Source organism: Megascapheus bottae, chromosome 28, assembly GCF_031878675.1.
Source record: "Megascapheus bottae isolate mThoBot1 chromosome 28, mThoBot2.hap1, whole genome shotgun sequence".
NCBI classification, from domain to species: domain Eukaryota; kingdom Metazoa; phylum Chordata; class Mammalia; order Rodentia; family Geomyidae; genus Megascapheus; species Megascapheus bottae.
In genome coordinates, this window is record NC_143536.1 from 16,957,187 (window position 1) to 16,968,829 (window position 11,643).

At 45.9% G+C, this 11,643-nt stretch overlaps 1 non-coding gene across 1 annotated transcript; it reads right to left on the minus strand.

Moving 5' to 3' along the window:
- Nucleotides 1–11,291: 11,291 nt before the first annotated feature.
- Nucleotides 11,292–11,396, minus strand: LOC150045340 (U6 spliceosomal RNA). Its single transcript, XR_016533019.1, has one exon. It is a non-coding gene; the product is annotated as a U6 spliceosomal RNA (small nuclear RNA).
- Between the last annotated feature and the right edge of the window lie 247 nt (nucleotides 11,397–11,643).

Consider the following 11,643-nt stretch of genomic DNA (forward strand, 5'->3'; position numbering starts at 1 on the left):
AAAAAATTCTGAAGCCAGGCACTAGTGTCTCTCTCCTGTAATCCTAAGTACTCAAGAAGCTAAGATCTGGAGCCAGAAGTTTGGCCTAGTGGTAGAGTGCTTTCCTAGCTTGCACGAAGACCCGAGTTCAATACCACATACATAGAAAAAGCTGGAAGTGGTGCAGTGGCTCAAATAGTAGAGTGCTAGTCTTGAGAAAGTGTAAGGACAGTGCTCAGGCCCTGGGTTCAAGCCCCTGGACTGGCCAAAAAAAAAAAAAAGCTAAGATCTGAGGATTACAGTTTGAAGCCAACCTGGTAGGAAAGTCCATGAGACTTATCTTCAGTCAACCATCAGGAGGCCAGAAGTAGAGCTGTGGCTCAAGTGGTTGACTGTCAACTTTAAGCAGAAAAGTCAGGCAAGAGCATGAGGTCACAAGTTTAAGCCTCAGTGCCAGCACCATCAAAAAAAAAAAAATGCTTACATTATAAGGAAGCTACATGTGAGGTGGAGATGGAAGGGAGAACAATTGGCTTGAGGTCAGTCAAGGAGGCTACTCAGCCATCAGATTGCCCTCTGCAGTCAGGTCACCCTGAGGCTTCCCAGAGGAATAAGGCTCACCTGACCAAGACTAGAAGTGGCAGAAAGGTGGGTTTGTTCAGAGCCTTCCTGGACCCTTGATGGTGGTGCTTATGAACTGTGCCTGGCAGCCTTCCTGTGAAGGCTTAATACTTGGCTTCTGCCTGCAGCAATCTCCCATTGACAATGAGAGATTGAAAGAGTCCTCAGGAGAGAAAGCTGATGGCAACAGCCCTGAAGAACTCCTTTCCTGTGTATCTCCGAAGCCTCAGCAGCACCATCCTCCTACCCCACCCCCAATTAGAGTTGACCCTGGGTCCTACCACCCCTCCCCTTAACAGCTGGGTGCACAATGAGATTCCCCTCCCCCAACCTGATGGCTATTGACCCAGCCTGCTGTCACTATCACTTGAGTGTCCAGCCCCAAAAGGTTACTGTTTGTGCATTTTACCCTTGTCTGCTTGGACCCATTTGGAAAAATTACATACACACACAGCCTGGTTTGTTGTAATTGTCAGTTGTGGGGCTTGAATTCTGGGCATGGGTGTTGTCCCTGAGCCCTTCAGCTCAAGGCTAGTGCTCTACCACTTTGAGCCACAGTACCACTTCTGCCTTTCTGGTGGTTAATTTGTAGATAAGTCTCACGGGCTTTCATGCCCGGGCTGGCTTGGAACTCCAGTCCTCAGATCTCAGCCTCCTGGGTAGGATTATAGACAGGAGCCACCGACACCTGAGACACAGCCTCTGATTTCTTTAAGCAAGAATCCAAACTGATAGGGCCAGGTGCGTGGCCCTATCAGTAGAATGCTTGCCTAGCATGCATGAAGCCCAGGGTTCAATTCCTCAGTACCACATACACAGAAAAAGCTGGAAGTGGCGCTGTGATTCAAGTGGCAGAGCATTAGTTGAGCAAAATGTGTCCAAGGACAGTGCCTAGGCCCTGAGTTCAAGCCCCAGACTGTCAAAAAAATAAAAAGAATCGAAACTGACTGCCAACAATGTTTCTTGAAAGCTGAGAATTGAGGCTAGGGCTGGCCCGAACCAAGCCAAGTGGCATCAGAGACTAGGTAAAAACCAATCACTGCTTCCCCAGATCTGTGGTCACTGACACCTCTGAGAGCCCTCAGCAGCCTAGGAAGAAGAGAAGCCAAAGCAGACAAGGCATTTCCCTAAACTGGTCTGTAAGCAGAGGCTAGGGATCTCATGACATTCCTAGTCTCCAAGCTTACCATCTTTCTGTTGAATGAGAGGAGTCAAGGCCAAACCTCAGCCACCAGTCCTATGCTGATGATGTGGGCCCATGGACTGAGAATTCTTGGCAGCATGTTCCGTTCAAATAGAGGGAAGACAGGATTACATATAGAGATCTCAAAAGAAAGCCCCAATTGCCTTAAAAGGAAGCATTTGTGGACTCCACTGATGAACCGTCACAAATAGTTCTAGAAAGATAAACAATGTATGAGGGGGTGACAGCCAGCTCTTGAAGAAGCCCAAATGGCTTCTTTGGGAGCAGGGACAACAGGCAAGATTGGAGCTGGAGGAGTGTTATTGTTAAGGGGAGGTGAAATGGTCTGATCTAGAATGAAGATGTTGGGGCCCCGTTTGCATAACTCTAGTGGGAGAGGACAGTCAAGCAATGGGCAAAACGCTGGGTCATCCCAATTCTCACAGAAAGGCCAGCTAGGGACGTGACAAAAGACAGGCATGCACATAAAGAGGATTCTGGGAGGCAGGACCATATTGCATTTCTCAACATGACCAGACTGGAAAGGAAACCAGCTGTTAGGGGCAAAATGATGCCAAGACCCCTGGACCTGGCCTGAATCACATGACAATAGAGCAGAGGACCCAGTCCTAAGGACTCTGTCCACATTCCCCTCCAATGAACTGAACTGGGAACAGCCTGACTAGTCACTGTCAAAATATGAGCCTCTAAATGAATCTATGTCCATTTAGGTGATACCCTGGTCAAAGAAGAGAATGGGGAATGGAGCACAATAGCTTCAACCACCACAAGAATAGGCCCTAGGTAGGTGCTGGTGACTCAAATGTAGCTACTCAGGAAATTGAGATATGAGTATAGTGGTTTGAAGCCAGATGGGGCAGGGAAGTCTGTGAGATTCTTTAACCAGAACTCTAGAAAACTAGAAGTGAAAATGTGGCTTAAAGTGATAGAGCGTTAGCCTTGAGCAAAAAAGCTCAGGAACAGCAGCCAGGACCTAAGTTCAAACTCTACAACAAGGCCCCAGAATGGTGAGTAGATAGTCTGAGCCACTGAGGGCTGGCAGTCCCCTCCAAGCTCTGAACCCCAAGGGCCAGTTCAAGGGGTCAGTATCCAGGCTCATCTAGAAGGAGACAAATGTCACAACTGCTTACACAATATTGCTGCAAAATGGTCAGCAGTAGAGCACTTGCCTAGAGGATACTAGAGCCTGTCCCTAGCACTACAAAAATGCAAATAAAGGGCCGGGAGTTTGGCCTAGTGGTTAAAGTGCTTGCCTCGCATGCACGAAGACCCGGGTTCGATTCCTCGGTACCACATATATAGAAAAAAGCCAGAAGTGGTGCTGAGGCTCAAGTGGTAGAGCTCTAGCCTTGAGAAAGTCCAAGGACAGTGCTCAGGCCCTGAGCTCAAGCCCAGGACTGGCAAAAAAAAATGCAAATAAAATCTCTGCCACCAGAAGCTCTCGCTCGTAATCCTAGCTGCTCAGGAAGCTGAGATCTGGAGGACAACAGGTCAAAGCCAGACCTGGCAGAAAAGCCTCCAAGACTGCATCTCTAAAATAGTCAACAAAAAGCCAGACTGGAAGTGTGGATCAAGTTGGTGGTATATCATCTGAGCAAACAATTTGAGCAAAAGTAAAGCCCTAAATTCAAACCCTATCACTAAACAGACAACATGTTTGAGGAGAAGCAGTGCTCGGGAGACTGGTTGGAACTGATCTTCAAATGGGGCGTGGGAGGGGGGGTGGACAGGGACAATCAGGGTATCTGTTTTTCCCTGATTTTTTAAAAAGCAGTGGTGTAAGGCATGTAAAATAAAAGTTTGCCATTGTGTGTGTGTGTGTGTGTGTGTGTGTGTCTGTCTGTCTGTCTGTCTGTCTGTCTGTCTGCCCTAGGGCTTGAACTCAGGACCTGGGTGCTGTCCCTGAACTTTTTTGCCTCCTAAGTAGCTAAGATTACAGGTGCAGCCACCAGCATTTCAAAAAATTTACCCTCTTGAGCTTGGTCCAGGAAAAGAGTTCTGGGAATTGAACCCAAGAACTTATACATGCTTGCTAGGGAAGTGCTTTATGACTGACCTACATTTCTGGCCTTATTGAGACTATTTTTAAATGTACATGTCAATGATTTTAAATCATTCATAACATTGTTCAACCATCATCATCATTCCATCATTCATCTCTGAAACAATTTTTGTTTTGTAGACCCTGGGTACAATCTCTAGCATAAACAAAAAGGAAAAAATCCTTTTTGTTTAATTCTTTACATGGATAATTTTTCCTCCTGGTCCTGGGGCTTGAATTCTTTGTGTTCAAGGCTAGCACTTGAGCCACAGCTCCACTTCTGGCTTTTTTTTTTTGCCAGTCCTGGGCTTCAGCTCAGGGCCTGAGCACTGTTCTTGGACTTTCTCAAGGCTAGAGCTCTACCACTTGAGCCTCAGCACCACTTCCGGCTTCTTTTCTATTTATGTGGTACTGAGGAATCGAACCTGGGTCTTTGTGCATGATAGGCAAGCACTCTACCACTAGGCCAAACTCCCAGCCTTTTTTTTTTTTTTTTTTTTTGAGTAATTTATTGGAGATGAGAGTCTTACAGGGACTTTTCTGCCCCAGCTGGTTTCAAACCATGATCCACAGATCTCAACTTCCTGTGTAGCTAGGATTACAGGTGTGAGCCACTGGCATCCATTCTAATCTACTTTTTTATCCATTCTAATCTACTTTTTTATTCTTTGTTTCTGCTTTCTTCAGTTCTTCTTTGTCTATAAGACCAATCTCATGGACTCAGCTTATTGGCACACTTCTTTTATTAACAAGCTGTCATCCAATTCTAGAATTTCAAGTTAAAGCCAATTAAGAGCTTTACATTTCTTACAATTTTGTCTTTGACATCCACTAGACAGTCACTACCCATATTCACCCATATCCCCTGGCATCCAGAATTCTACCTTCTCACTGTGAGTTTGACAACTAAATAACAGGGGTTTTTGTTCTTCTTCTTCTTTTGTGGTACTGTGGGTTGAACTGAGAGCTTTAAGCCCATTGGACAAGCCCTCTGCTAGCTACAAACCTAGCCTCAACTAAAGATTGCTTTCTGTGTTGGTCTGCCTATCCATCTATCTATCTATCTATCTATCTATCTATCTATCTATCTATCTATCTATCATCTATCTATTTGTTTCAGAATCTTATCATGTACCCAGTCTGGCCTTAAATTCTCCATCCTCAGCCAGTGGCTTACACCTATAAGCCTAGTTACTCAGGAGGCTGAGCTCTGAGGATCACAGTTCAAAGTCAGCCCCGGGGCAAGAAAGTCTATGAGATTCTTATCTGCAGTTAACCTCCAGAAAACCAGAAGTGGCTCTGTGACTCAATGTGGGAGAGTCAGAGTTCAAGATCCACAAGTGACCAATAAATAAATAAATTCTCTATCCTCCTGCCTCTGCTTCCCTGAGTGCTGGGATTGCAAGGATAGGTCACCAAGCATTGACCCAACTGAAGATGTCACAACCCAAGGTAAAGCAACTTATAAGTGGGAGAGATAAGGCCGTCTGTCTGAGAGACCACTTCATATTGCCAGGAAAGATGTGCTACCTTGTATATTATGATGGCTTCTCCAGATACACAGACCCAAGGCAGCAAATCCTCATGATCTGTCTTGTGGGAACATCTTTGAGTTCAAACAAAATGAAGTCTTTGAAAGGGAAAGTGACCTTTTGCAGGTCCCTGTGGCTGGCTGAAATGTGCTTTCCTCCACCTGTCCACCTGGAAACTCAAAACGTGCCCTTATTTGGAATAAATGCATATGTGATTCTAATGAAGGGAAAGTTCTGTTGATGAGGTCATGCTGGATTAGGGAAGCCTCAAAGCCTAATGCCAAGTGTCCTTATAAGAGGCAGAGAAGAACAGACATGGAGACTCAGAAGAACGCTATGCAAAGATGGAGGCATAGATTAGCAGACTTCATCTATAAACCAAGGATCACCCAGGGTCACAGGCAGCACAAGAAGTGACAAAGGCATGAAGCAGGCGTCTCCTCAGGACCTTTAGAAAAAGAAGTAGAAGAAAATACACATTTTGGGGGCCAGGAGCATAGCCTAGAGGTAGAGTGCTCACTTAGCATGCATGAAGCCCTGGGTTTGATTCCTTGGTACCACATACTCAGAAAAAGCTGGATGTGGGGCTCTGGCTCAAGTGGCAGAGTGCTAGCCTTGAGAAAAATCCAAGGACAGTGCTCAGGCCCTCAGTCAAGCCTTAAACTGGCAAAACAAACAAACAACAACAACAACAAAAAAACCATTCATCTTAGACTTGTGGCTACCAAAATTGTAAGGGAAGAAGTTTCTGTTGTTTTAAGTCACACAGTTGGTTGTAATTTTCTAAAGCAGCTACAGAAAACTAGTAAGTCAAGAAATGATTCCAAGGCCAGGAGTTTGGCCTAGTGGTAGAGTGCTTGCTTAGCATGCACAAAGAGCTGGATTTGGTTCCTCAGTACCACATACATAGAAAAAAGCCAGAAGTGGTGCTGAGGCTCAAGTGGTAGAGCTCTATCTAGCCTTGAGAAAAATCCAAGGACAGTGCTCAGGCCCTGAGCTCAAGCCCCAGGACTGGCAAAAAGAAAAAGAAAGAAAGAAAGAAAGAAAGAAAGAAAGAAAGAAAGAAAGAAAGAAAGAAAGAAAGAAAGAAAGAAAGAAAGCAAGCAAGCAGGCAGGCAGGCAGACAGGGAGAAAGAAAAAAGAAAGAAAGAAAAAAGAAAGAAAGAAAAAAGAAATGGCTGGTAGTGGCTCATACCTGTGATCCTAGCAACTCAGAAGATTGAAATCTAAGGATTGTGGCTAAAAGGCAGTAAAGTTCATGAGACTCATCACCAATTAACTGTCCAAAAGCCAGAAGTGAAGCTGTGATACAAGTGGTAGAAAACCACCCTTGAGCAAAAAAATGCCAAGAGAGAGAACAAGGTGCTGAGTTCAAGTTCCAATACAAGCATGAGAGAGAGAGAGAGAGAGAGAGAGAGAGAGAGAGAGAGAGAGAGAGAGAGAGAGAGAGAGAGAGAGAGAGAGAGAGAGAGAGAGAGAGAGAGAGGAGAAGGAAGGAAGGAAGGAAAGAAGGAAGGAAGGAAGGAAGGAAGGAAGGAAGGAAGGAAGGAAGGAAGGAAGGAAGGAAGGAAAAAAGAAAAGCAATCCCAACTCTCCAGCTCTCACTTACAAATGCAGTCTTCTCTGGACAAATGTCCACTTTTCTCTCTAGGGACAGAGTCCTCCAGGGTAAGGAGACAGACATGGGAGTCACCCCAAACTTGGTAGGGAAACAACACAGTGCTTGAGTGAATAAATCACTCATTTAACCCATCCAACCATGATCTGGAGCTGTCTGCCACCACCATGATCTGTCACAAAAGTGGAGAGGGCCTTCTGCTTTCTCCTTGCTTATTGTCACCTGCACATTTCTGCACCTACACCTTCTTTTTCCTCTGCTTGGAATCCCATCATCTTGTCCCCTCACCCCCATCCAAACACAGCTCTCCTCATACTCTAGACATTAGAGAGCATGAGAATGAGAGTTTAGGGGTGGGTAGCTAAGCCGTAGAGCACTTTGCAACATGCATGAAGCTTTGAGTTTCATCCATCATTCCACAAATTAAAAAGAAGAGAAAGCGGACACAAGCCTGGCACTGGTGGCTCATGCCTGTACTCCTAGCTACTCAAAAGGCTGAAATCTGAGGAACACACACACACACACACACACACAGCCCCCAAACCCCCTCAGGATAAAATTCAGGAATAGCCGGAAGGGTCAGATACATAGGCAAATAGGTGGGAAGAAGGAGGTTTGGACTTCCATGCCTTTCTTTGGGCTCTGCCACCCTTTAAATGTTCAGTGACCCAGAAGGTCTCTCAGTCCTTCTTTCTGGGAGTTTGTGTGGAGGCTTCATTCCACAGGCATGACAAGATAAGTGGGGACATAGGAAATAGACACTTAGCTAAGGGGACAAGGAATGCTTATAAGGCATTAATGGAACTTCAGTTTGCCAGCACCTATAGGCCGGACTACTTTAGGAACAAAGGGAAAAGCAAATCTTTATTGGTTTGTTGGGACAGGTTAACAGCCAATTGTTATTTTGCCTCCAGGAACTCATGGGCTTAGATCACAGGGTACAGCTCAAGCTGTAGGCCCTCCTGGTTCTGTGAGCAAGAGAGTAAGGGTAGGATTCTAGGTGCTTAACCTAGTACCGTCACAACTAAAAGTACCCTTCAGGTCCCTAGGCAATGATCATAACAACCTCCGGGCACAGGCGTTCTCTACAGCCAAGCGAATAGGAAACTAATAATGTATTGCCCACCTGGATAATCCATTATTATCCAACTAATAATGGGGTGTGTGGCCCAATATGGGGGTCACTCACACAGTAGCATTTGTGTGTGACCTCCAGCATGAGGGATGAAGAAGTTAACTAAGACCAAGTGAAGCTAGGGGGTTGTTTTTAGGTTTTCTTGTGGTAACTTCACAATCTCTGATCTCTTTTGCCCATGAAAGCAGGCAGATTTGCTGACTGAGTTGTTTTTTTTCCTTCAGTGTTTCCACTGGGCAGTCTGAAAGCTGCTGGGCAACCTCTCTAGCTTCTGGCCAGGATCATCAGGTGCATGGGGGGTGAGTGGGTTTGGTTGCAAGGGGGCAAACATCTCATCTCTGCTTGCAGACACCTCCTTGTTTGGCTGACAGTTGCATATTTCCCAGGACTTACAACATGGCTGGTTCCAATGGAAGCATGCCAGGCATCCGAAGCCCGAAGTCCTGACCCTCAGAGTTAATCACTTGCTAAGGGATGAGAACAGTTGTTTTTCCATAAAAACTTACCCTGCCCCCCTCAACTAGTTCTGGCTCCTCCAGTTGGTGCAGATGGAGGCAGCTGGACCTAGGACTCCGTCAGTGATGGAATGGACTTCAAGGAGTGGTTCACAGAGCGGTTATTGAGAAAGCAGAGGTGTTGAGCTCAAGGGGTTCCTGGGCTAGGGAGCAGGGCTGGCAGGGAGGGAGGTCAGCAGCTGTGGATACGGGGCTGTCAAGCTGTGTATGGCCCATATTGCATATGTGCGGAACCCCTGATCCTTTGAGGCGGGGCCATGGAGAGGCTCATATTTAATATGCCATTGCTCAGGTAGTTGGTCACATGTTTTCCCAGGGCTTTGCCCTTCCACAGGTCCCTCAGGTAATAAGACACCAGAGTGCTAGTGTGTGTGTGTGTGTGTGTGTGTGTGTGTGTGTGTGTGTGTGAAGTGTGGGGGGAGAGTGTGTCCTGGAGCTTGCCCTGAGGCCTGAATGCTTGTCCCTGAGCTTCTTTTGCTCCGGGCTAGTGTTCTACCACTTGAGTCACAGCTCCATTTCTGAAGGTTTTAGTAGTTTAGTGGAGATAAGAGTCTTGGGGCTGGTGTGGGGCTTAGTGGTAGAATGCTTGCCTAGCACACATGAAGCCCTGGCTGGCTGCCTCAGTACCACGTAAACAGAAAGAGCTGTAAGTGGCACTGTAGCTCAAGTGGTAGAGTGTTAGCCTTGAGCAAAGAGAGCTCAGAACAGTGCCCAGGTCCTGAATTCAAGCCCTGGAATGGGCCAAAAAAAACCAAAGACTTTCCTTCTTTAGGCTGGTTTCAAACCAACCTCAGATCTCAGCCTCTTGAGAAGCTAGGGTTAGTGGCAGGAGCCACTTCAAGACTTCATCTTTTGAGAAGCAGGTGGTGGTAGTGCACATTCAGAGCTCCGGCTAGGCAGGCAGCACATGGAAGAGGATCGTGGTCCCAGGCCAGCTTGAGCGAAAAAGGCAAGACCCTGTTTGAAAAATAACTAAATAATTGTAGGGGCTACAGGCCATGGTCTTTAGTTCCCTTCCTTTCTTCCTTCCTTCCTTCCTTCCTTCCTTCCTTCCTTCCTTCCTTCCTTCCATTATCCCTCCCTCCCTCCTTCCCTCCCTCCCTTTTTTCTTTTTGGGCTGGTACTGGAGCTTGGCTTCAGGGCCAGGGTGCTCTCCTTTAGCTTTTTCACTTGAGGCTGCTGCTCTACCACTTGGGCTTCAACTCCACTTATGACTTTTTGTGGATTCATTGGAGATACCTTGTGAACTTACCTGCCCAGCCTGGCTTCAAATGGGAATCCTTAGATCTCAGCCCCCTGTGTAGCTAGAATGACAGATGCATGCCACCAGTGCTAACTTGTGCCTTCTTGGCCTTTCTCTTGGGGTCCCTTGCCCCTAATAGAATGTTGCCTTCTCTTTGTGGAAATCCACCACCTCCAAAAAATCCCTCTGGCTTCTTCAGAATGTGTTAGCAGCATTCTCATCTGATGTTGAATCAGATAAGGCTTCTAGAATCCCCAGAGCAGAAGACTCTCAGAGGCTGGGGACTTGGGGAACACAAGTGCCTGCTTCCTTCCATATCTGGAAGGTCTGGCTCTCAGTCCCAGCACTTGGTTACTGCTCTGGAAATGCCTGCTCAGTAATCTATTTTTGGTAGAAAAAAATGGTTCTTTCTAGTCATGCACTTGTTAGCCTGTAGTTTGGACTATTCAGGAGGCTGAGATCTAGAGGATCATAGTGTGAGACCAGTTGTGGCAGAAAAGTCCATAAGACTCTATCTCCAAAATCAGCAGCAAAAATTAGGGCTGGGGGTGTGGCTCAGGTGGTAAAGGACCAACTCAGTGAGCAAGCTGAGTTAGTAGAGGCAATGTCATTCTTTCTTATGGTAGCACAGAACTCCATTGTATACACATACCACATTTTCTGGATCCATTCATCTACTGAGCGGCATCTGGGTTGGCTCCATATCTTAGCTATAATGCTGCAATGAACATGGTTGTGCTAGTAGCTTTAGTATGTCCTGGTTTCTGGACATTTTGGTAAATGCCCAGAAGTGGGATTTCTGGGTTTATGGGAGCTCTAGTTTTAGACTTTTGAGGAATCACCTTACTGCTTTCCAGAGTGGTTGAACAAGATTACATTCCCACCAACAGTGTAGTAGCGATCCCTTCTGGCCACATCCCCTCCAGCATGTTGTTATTAGATTTTTTGATAATGGCCTTTCTAACTGGTGTGAGGTGGAATCTCAAAGTTGTTTTGATTTGCATTTCTTTCATGGCCAGAGATGTTGAGCATTTCTTCATGCATCTATTGGCCATTCTTATTTCCTCTTCAGAGAAGTCTCTAAGACTTCAGCCCACCTTTCAATGGGATAGTTGTTTCTTTGAGGATTTGTTTTTGAGAGATTTAGTTTTGTGATCTGTAGGTATATTTTAGATATGAGGTCCTTGTCTGTTGTATGACTAGTGAAGATCTTCTCCCACTTGGTGGGCTTTTTTAATTTGCAAGCTATGTCCTTTGCCATACAGAAGCTCTACAGTTTAATGCAGTCCCATTTGTCTGAACTTTCTTTAATTTGTCGTGTTTGTAGGCCTTTATTAAGAAAGTTTCGACCTGTGCCAAGGAGCCCTTCTGTATCTCCTATTCTATCCTGTAAAGTATTCAGGCTTTTACTTCAAGGCTTCACAAATTTATGTGTCATCCTTGAGCAGGGGCCATGCTAATCGTCTCTATGCCATTCCAATTTTAGTATATGTACTGCACTCAAGCTTCTTTTGCTTGGGGCTAGCACTCTATTACTACTTGAGCCACAGCACCACTTCTGGCTTTTTTTTTTTTTTTTTTTTTTTTTTTTTTGTGGATCATGGGGCTTGAACTCCGGGCCTGGGCCTGGGCACTGTCCCTGAGCTCTTCAGGTCAAGTCTACTGCCTTCCCTGGAGCCACAGCCCCACTTCTCCTTTTCTAGAGAATAATTGGGGATAAGAGTCTGATGGTCTTTTAGTGTCTTGGCTGGCTTT